Here is a 7,889-nt window from a genome sequence, read left to right on the forward strand (position 1 = left end):
ACACACACACTCTCTCTCTCTCTCTCTCTCTCTTTCTCTCTCTCACACACACACACGCACACTCACACACATACACACACTCTCTCTCTCTCACACACACACACACACACACACACACACACACACACACACACACACACACAGGCACGCACGCCGTGATGCAGAGAGACTGTGTCTCAGCAGGGGTCCCCACACAGCGGAGTCAGAGTGGGCTGGAGAGCTCGGAGCGGTGCTGGGATAGAGAAAGCAGACGGCCAGGCTCACAGGCGAGGCAAGCAACAGGCAATCGGCAGCGCAGTACTGTAGATAAAGAGTCCTCCCAGGCCTGCAGAGAGGAGAGAGGAGTGGAGAGAAGAGGGGAGGAGGAGAGGAGATGGTTGGAGGAGCAGAGTAGAGAAGAGAGGAGAGAAGAGGGAAGGAGAAGAGGAGAGAGAGCAGAGCAGAGAAGAGGGGAGAGGGTTAGAGGAGAGAGAAGAGGGTAGGGAGAAAAGAGGGGGAATAAAGGAGAGGAGAGGAGGAGAGAGCCCTCATCAGTGCCAGAGGAGGGGAAAGATGGGGGAGGAGGGGGGGGGGGGGGGGGGGGGTACACCAGCTGCAGCACCCCAGGAGAGCTCGACCCACTCCAGATTGAGATATGATTGGAAGTCACATGAATGGCTTTTAAGTGTTGTTGGCTCTGTGTGTGTGTGTGTGTGTGTGTGTGTGTGTGTGTGTGTGTGTGTGTGTGTGTGTGTGTGTGTGTGTGTGGCGTGCACGTCTGGACCTCTGGTATGATGATTGAGTCCCATTCTCTGACTGTTCCTCTGTGATGCTCTCTCTCACTCTTGTGTTTCGCTTTCAGTCTTTCCTCCTTGATGAAGTCTTACAACTGGAATAATGGAAATAGAGTTTTTTGTTCTTCAGTAATCAAGTATGTGGGTTTTATGTGCGTGTGTTTGTTTGTGTGTGTGTGTGTGTGTGTGTGTGTGTGTACGTCAGCATGTATATATGTATGTATTTGCATATGAATATGGTAGTTTGCATGCTGATGTTATGCACGCATTCAGCCAGGTGTACACACAGGGATAAACAAAGGAAGTCCATAAGCAGAACACAAAGTCATTCTCTCTCTCTCTCTCTCCCTCTCTCTCTCTTTCTCTCTTTCTCCCTCTCTCTTCTTCTCTCAGTCACCAGCATAGCGTCTGGGCCTCGTTTGTGCCAAACACACTCACATGTGAAATCGCTCAGATGCAGCCGGGATGCAGACGCAGTCGCAGATGGAGACGGAAGATGGAGGAGCAGGACGGGCCAGGGGTCCCAGAGCTGAGCAGGGGTGTCCCTCAAGCAGGAGTTTGTTTACTTAAAGGTGTAGTCCTCAAAATCCTACACCCAAAGACTGTTATACGATCGATATGAAAACAAAGACATGGATATGAACTCGAAGCAAAATGTACGACACGATAACTCAAAGTCAATCAAGATGACAAGCCAATCAAATAACCTCCTCCCTTCAGTGCCCCTGAAGCGGCAGCAGTGCTGATTGGCTGGGTTGGGGGGGGTTTGCTCGGTCCAGGCCGCATAGTTTGTTCGCCACTTTGCGGAGAGTGCGTTTTTCTGAGCACATGGCTCAGAGCCGTCAGCTCGAGGTCCGCGAGGGGACGCGTGTTCTTAAGCGTAATAGCCCGGCCATTAGTCTCGTCCAACTAACATCACTGACACTGAGGAATAAGCGTGCCAAGAGGGCGGTACACCCATCACAGACAAGACATTGAGGCTCTGGACAGTTCTCCCCTAGATTCCTTTGATGCACTAAAAAGTTCACCACAAAAAAAACTTTTCCTGAAGGCCATACGTTGCCGAGCTTAGACGATATTTCTCCTTCTCCGGCACCATTTGTCCTCGGATGACAGCAACGCTGTGGCAGAACTGCATTTCTGAGCTGATACCTGTCATGAGCCTACTCTCTGTCACACTGGTCGGGTAATATTCCACTGCACTCACCAATTACTAGCCACGCCCACACTCACTCATTCAATCAGTCACCACACCTGCTGTCACTCTTCACTCATTGACTCTGCCACCTGCTCCTTGTTACTTGCTACTCTGCTCCTGTATTTAAACCCCAGATCTCCAATGGCTCAGTGTCAGATCGTCTGCAACCCAAAGCTCTACTGTTTGTCGGCAATCACAAATCTGACTCCTGTCTTCAACCTGGATCTCATCTCTGTCAGCTCTTCAGGCCTGGTAAACTATCCTGTACGCTGCCTGTCATTACGATTACCTGCATTTCTGTCTATGCTATATCCAGTGTTCCTGCTCGCCTGCTTCTGCCTGCCTGCCTACCTGCCAGACGTGCGTGTGTTCCCTGGAGCCTTCCAATCTGTGGAAACTACCACCAACTTCTGCCTGCCTGCCTGCCTGCCAGACGTGCGTGTGTTCCCTGGAGCCTTCCAATCCGTGGAAACTACCACCAACCTCTGCCTGCAGTCTGCTCATCCCTCTCCCCCTTTTCCCAAATTTTCAATAAACAGTGGTTCGTAACGCAACTTGGTCTCCTCGTCTGTCCAGGTCCTGACAGTACGATCTGACCACAAACATGGAGCCAGCACACGAACCATCTGCCATGGAGCGGCTTGACCGTGCAGAGGGGGACATCTCCCGGACTGCTGCCGATGTTGCCAGCCTGCTCCAGCTCAACGTCCAGACCCAGCAACAGTTCCAGCAGCAGCATCAACATTTCCAATTGCAACAACAACAGTCCCACCAGCAACAACAACAACTCAACCAGATTCTACAGACGCTTACTAACCTGACTACCCAGCCCCCGTCTGCTCCTCAGGTTCCTGCTCCAGTGAATCCGCCTGCTCCTGAGGGTCCACCAGCACCTAACGCCCCAGAACCCAAGATCGGCCATCCGGAACGCTTCAACGGTGATCCAGACCAGGTTCGAGCATTTATCACCAGCTGCAGAGTTCAGTTTGCTCTTCAACCCAGAACGTTTGCCACCGAGGGAGCCAGAGTTGGCTACGTCATCACCCACCTGACGGGCCGGGCTCGGCTGTGGGGAACAGCTGAGTTCGAGAGACTGACCCCAGCCTGTGCCTCCTTCAATGCCTTCGCTGATGAGATGTTAAAGGTTTTTGATAATGGGTTCTCAACAGCAGAGGTTTCCCGGTCCCTGATGAGTATCCGCCAGGGAAACCGAACAGTGGCAGACTTCTCCATTGACTTCCGCACCCTGGCACGGCGAAGTGAGTGGAATGCTGCAGCAGTGGTAGACGCCTTCTTCCATGGACTGGCCGACTATATCAAAGATGAGCTGGTTTCCCACGACCTGCCCCAGACATTAGATGAGGCAGTAGCCCTCGCAGTCCGCATTGACCGGCGTGTCCAAGCCCGCAGGCGGGAGAAGGGACGCCAGAGCCAGCCGTTCGCCCGCACCCGGAGCAACGTCTCTACCTCCTTGCCTCCACCCAGCCATCCACATGACCTGTGTGACCAGCCCGAATCCATGGAGATTGGCCGTGCCGTCCTCTCCCCTGAGGAGCGGCAGCGACGAATTGCCTCCCGTCTGTGTCTGTACTGCGGGGGAGAGGGGCATCGAGTTGCAACCTGTCCAGTAAAAGCCAGAGCTCACCGGGAGTAGGGGGAGTCCGGTTGAGCTCAATGAATATCCAGTCTCCCCTAAACCGTAAACCCCTGCTTCAGGTCCGCCTCCGTCTTCAAGATTCAACCCACACCATGGCGGCCTTGCTAGACTCTGGCGCTGAGGCCAACATCATGGACACCGAACTCGCTCGTCAGCTGGGGTTGAGAAGCCATCACCTGTCTTCCCCAGTTCCTGCCCGGGCATTAGATGGACATGTTCTGGGCACCGTTACTCATCTCACTACCCCCGTCTCGATGATGCTGTCAGGTAATCACCATGAAACCATCCAGTTTCACCTGCTCCGCTCTCCTGGTCAGCCCATCATCCTTGGCTATCCGTGGCTCCGTCAGCACAACCCTCATGTTGACTGGGAAACTGGAACCATAAGGGAGTGGGGAGACGCCTGTCACCAGTCCTGCTTGAAAGCTGCTGCCCTGCCACTCCATCCCAAGACTGCCAGTTCTGTCCCCGACGTCTCAAGTGTTCCAGTGTGCTATCATGGGCTCCGGGAGGTGTTCAATAAGGTCAAGGCTACTTCACTGCCTCCTCACCGACCATATGACTGTGCCATCAACCTCCTTTCAGGAACCGCACCACCGAAGGGCCGTCTTTACTCCCTGTCCGCCCCTGAAAGAAAAGCCATGGAGGATTACATCAACAACTCCCTGGCGGCTGGAATCATTCGTCCGTCCTCTTCACCTGCCGGAGCCGGGTTTTTCTTCGTGGGTAAGAAAGACGGGTCTCTTCGGCCATGCATTGACTACCGGGGCTTGAATGAAATCACAGTCAAAGATCGTTACCCTCTGCCTTTGCTCTCCTCTGCCTTTGAATTACTCCAGGGAGCCACAGTCTTCACCAAACTGGATCTGAGAAATGCTTACCATCTGGTGCGGATACGGGAGGGCGACGAATGGAAGACAGCCTTCAACACCTCAACAGGTCACTATGAGTACCTGGTCATGCCATTTGGCCTCACCAACGCACCAGCAGTTTTCCAGGCTCTTGTGAACGATGTTTTACGGGATATGCTGAACAAATTCGTCTTTGTTTACCTTGACGATATTTTAATTTTTTCTAAGACCCTGTCCGAGCACGTCCGTCATGTCCAGCAGGTCCTTCGTCGACTCCTCGAGAACTCCCTATACGTCAAGGCAGAGAAGTGTGACTTTCATGCCAGCTCCGTGGCTTTCCTGGGGTATATTGTGGCAGAGGGAAGCATCCAGATGGATCCAGCCAAAGTGTCGGCGGTGGTTACGTGGCCCATACCGGAGAACAGGAAGAAGCTACAACAGTTTCTGGGGTTTGCCAACTTTTACAGAAAGTTTATATGTAATTACAGTGTTATTGCATCCCCTCTCACTGCTTTGACCAGCACCAAACAACCGTTTACCTGGACCCCGGCAGCCAACAAGGCTTTTGACAACCTTAAGGCTCGGTTCACCTCTGCTCCCATCCTCCAGATGCCTGATGCGGATCGCCAGTTTGTGGTGGAGGTGGATGCCTCAGATGTGGGGGTCGGGGCAGTGCTATCTCAACGGGCAGTGGAGGATGGCAAGCTGCACCCCTGTGCATTCTTCTCTCGCCGGCTATCTCCGGCGGAGCGTAACTACGACATTGGCAACCGTGAGTTACTGGCTGTTAAGCTCGCCTTGGAAGAGTGGCGTCACTGGCTGGAGGGTTCCATGGTCCCGTTTCTGGTCTGGACAGATCACAAGAATCTGGAATACATCCAATCCGCTAAGAGACTGACTTCCAGACAATGCCGCTGGGCTCTGTTCTTCACTCGGTTCAACTTCACACTCTCCTATCGACCTGGATCACGCAACACAAAGCCTGACGCACTCTCCCGAATGTTCCAGGGGGACGAGACATGTAAGGAGGATCTGACGCCCATCCTTCCAAGCCCCTGTGTTGTCGCAGCATTGACCTGGGACATTGAGAGACAGGTGCAAGAAGCCATACGAGACCAACCTGCCCCCAGTGCTTGCCCCACTAATCGTCTCTTTGTTCCAGAGAACTTAAGGTCTCAGGTCATCCAGTGGGGACATGACTCTCGCCTTGCCTGTCACCCCGGAACCACACGCACCCTCCACCTCCTCTCCCAGCGCTTTTGGTGGCCCTCTTTACGGAGGGAGGTCCGGGAATTCGTGAGAGCCTGCCCTACATGCAACCAGCATAAGTCCTCCAACCAGCCGCCATCTGGGTTTCTCCAACCTCTGCCTGTGCCCTTGCGACCCTGGTCTCACGTCTCCCTGGACTTTGTAACCGGACTACCCCCATCTGACGGACACACAGTTATCCTCACAATAGTGGATCGTTTTAGCAAGATGACCCACTTTGTGCCACTTCCCAAACTACCATCAGCGAAGGAGACTGCCCAATTAGTGCTGGAACACGTATTCCGAGTCCATGGTCTGCCCAGGGATGTTGTCTCGGACCGGGGCCCGCAGTTCGCCTCGGTCTTTTGGAAAGAGTTCTGCTGCCTTTTAGGAGCCACAGCCAGCCTCTCTTCGGGCTTCCACCCCCAGTCTAATGGCCAGACGGAGCGCATGAACCAAGAGTTGGAGAAGGCCCTCAGATGTACAGCTTCACGTAACCCCCGTGCTTGGGCTCAACACCTACTGTGGGTGGAATATGCCCACAATTCGCTCACCAGCTCTGCCACAGGCCTCTCTCCCTTTCACTGTGTTTATGGATACCAGCCACCCCTGTTCGCTAGTCAGGAGAGGGACGTCACCTGCCCATCTGCCCTCGCCTATGCTCGCCGTTGCCGCCGCATCTGGTCCCAGGCCCGTGCCACTCTCCTTAAGTCTGTCGCCAGCTACACTACTGGGGCTAACCGGCGGAGGACTCCAGCCCCGGCCTACTGTGTGGGTCAGAAGGTGTGGTTATCTGCCCGGGACCTGCCATTACGGGTGGAATCACGCAAACTGGCACCTCGTTACATTGGGCCCTTTCCCATTCAGAAGATCTTCAGCCCGACTGCAGTTCGGCTCCAGTTGCCCAGGTCTATGAAGGTACACCCAACCTTTCATGTCTCTAGGCTGAAACCTGTTCACGAAAGCCCCCTGGTCCCGCCCGCGCCACAACCGCCTCCTCCGCGCCTCATTGAGGGGGGCCCAGTCTACACTGTTCGGCGGCTGCTCAAGTCACGACGACGGGGCAGGGGCATCCAGTATCTGGTAGATTGGGAGGGTTATGGGCCTGAGGAGAGGACGTGGGTTCCTGCTGGGAGGATTGTGGACCCGACGCTCATCTCCGACTTCCACCGTCTACATCCTGACCAGCCCTCTCTCCGGCGGGGTCGGCCAAGGGGTTCTCGTCGTGTGTCCTGCCCTCTGCCTGAGCCTGAACCTGATCTTGACCTGGCCTCAGAATCGGGGTATCCTGATGACCCTCCAGCTGGGGATGATGAGGAAGTACAGGCATTCTCCGAGGACGAGGCCATGGAGACTGACCGGTCCGAGGAATTCTGATCCTCCTCCTGGTTCCCCCTCCTCCAGCCCTGTTTTGGTGGGGCCTCTAGGGGACTTCTGGGGCCGTCCCTTAGGGGGGGGGTTCTGTCATGAGCCTACTCTCTGTCACACTGGTCGGGTAATATTCCACTGCACTCACCAATTACTAGCCACGCCCACACTCACTCATTCAATCAGTCACCACACCTGCTGTCACTCTTCACTCATTGACTCTGCCACCTGCTCCTTGTTACTTGCTACTCTGCTCCTGTATTTAAACCCCAGATCTCCAATGGCTCAGTGTCAGATCGTCTGCAACCCAAAGCTCTACTGTTTGTCGGCAATCACAAATCTGACTCCTGTCTTCAACCTGGATCTCATCTCTGTCAGCTCTTCAGGCCTGGTAAACTATCCTGTACGCTGCCTGTCATTACGATTACCTGCATTTCTGTCTATGCTATATCCAGTGTTCCTGCTCGCCTGCTTCTGCCTGCCTGCCTACCTGCCAGACGTGCGTGTGTTCCCTGGAGCCTTCCAATCTGTGGAAACTACCACCAACTTCTGCCTGCCTGCCTGCCTGCCAGACGTGCGTGTGTTCCCTGGAGCCTTCCAATCCGTGGAAACTACCACCAACCTCTGCCTGCAGTCTGCTCATCCCTCTCCCCCTTTTCCCAAATTTTCAATAAACAGTGGTTCGTAACGCAACTTGGTCTCCTCGTCTGTCCAGGTCCTGACAGATACCTAATATTTCACATCACACTGATCTGCTGCAGTGGGGGCAGCGCTAAAAAGGCTGCCAATGGACA

At 54.4% G+C, this 7,889-nt stretch overlaps 1 long non-coding RNA gene across 1 annotated transcript; it reads right to left on the bottom strand.

Annotated features, from left to right (window-relative positions):
* Positions 1 to 169: 169 nt before the first annotated feature.
* On the bottom strand, positions 170 to 7,889 carry LOC134078493 (uncharacterized). Its single transcript, XR_009938840.1, has 3 exons — positions 7,825 to 7,889; positions 1,212 to 1,925; positions 170 to 325 (listed from the first exon to the last, which is right to left on the bottom strand). It is a non-coding gene; the product is annotated as an uncharacterized LOC134078493 (long non-coding RNA).

Source organism: Sardina pilchardus, chromosome 4 (genome assembly GCF_963854185.1).
Source record: "Sardina pilchardus chromosome 4, fSarPil1.1, whole genome shotgun sequence".
NCBI lineage: Eukaryota > Metazoa > Chordata > Actinopteri > Clupeiformes > Clupeidae > Sardina > Sardina pilchardus.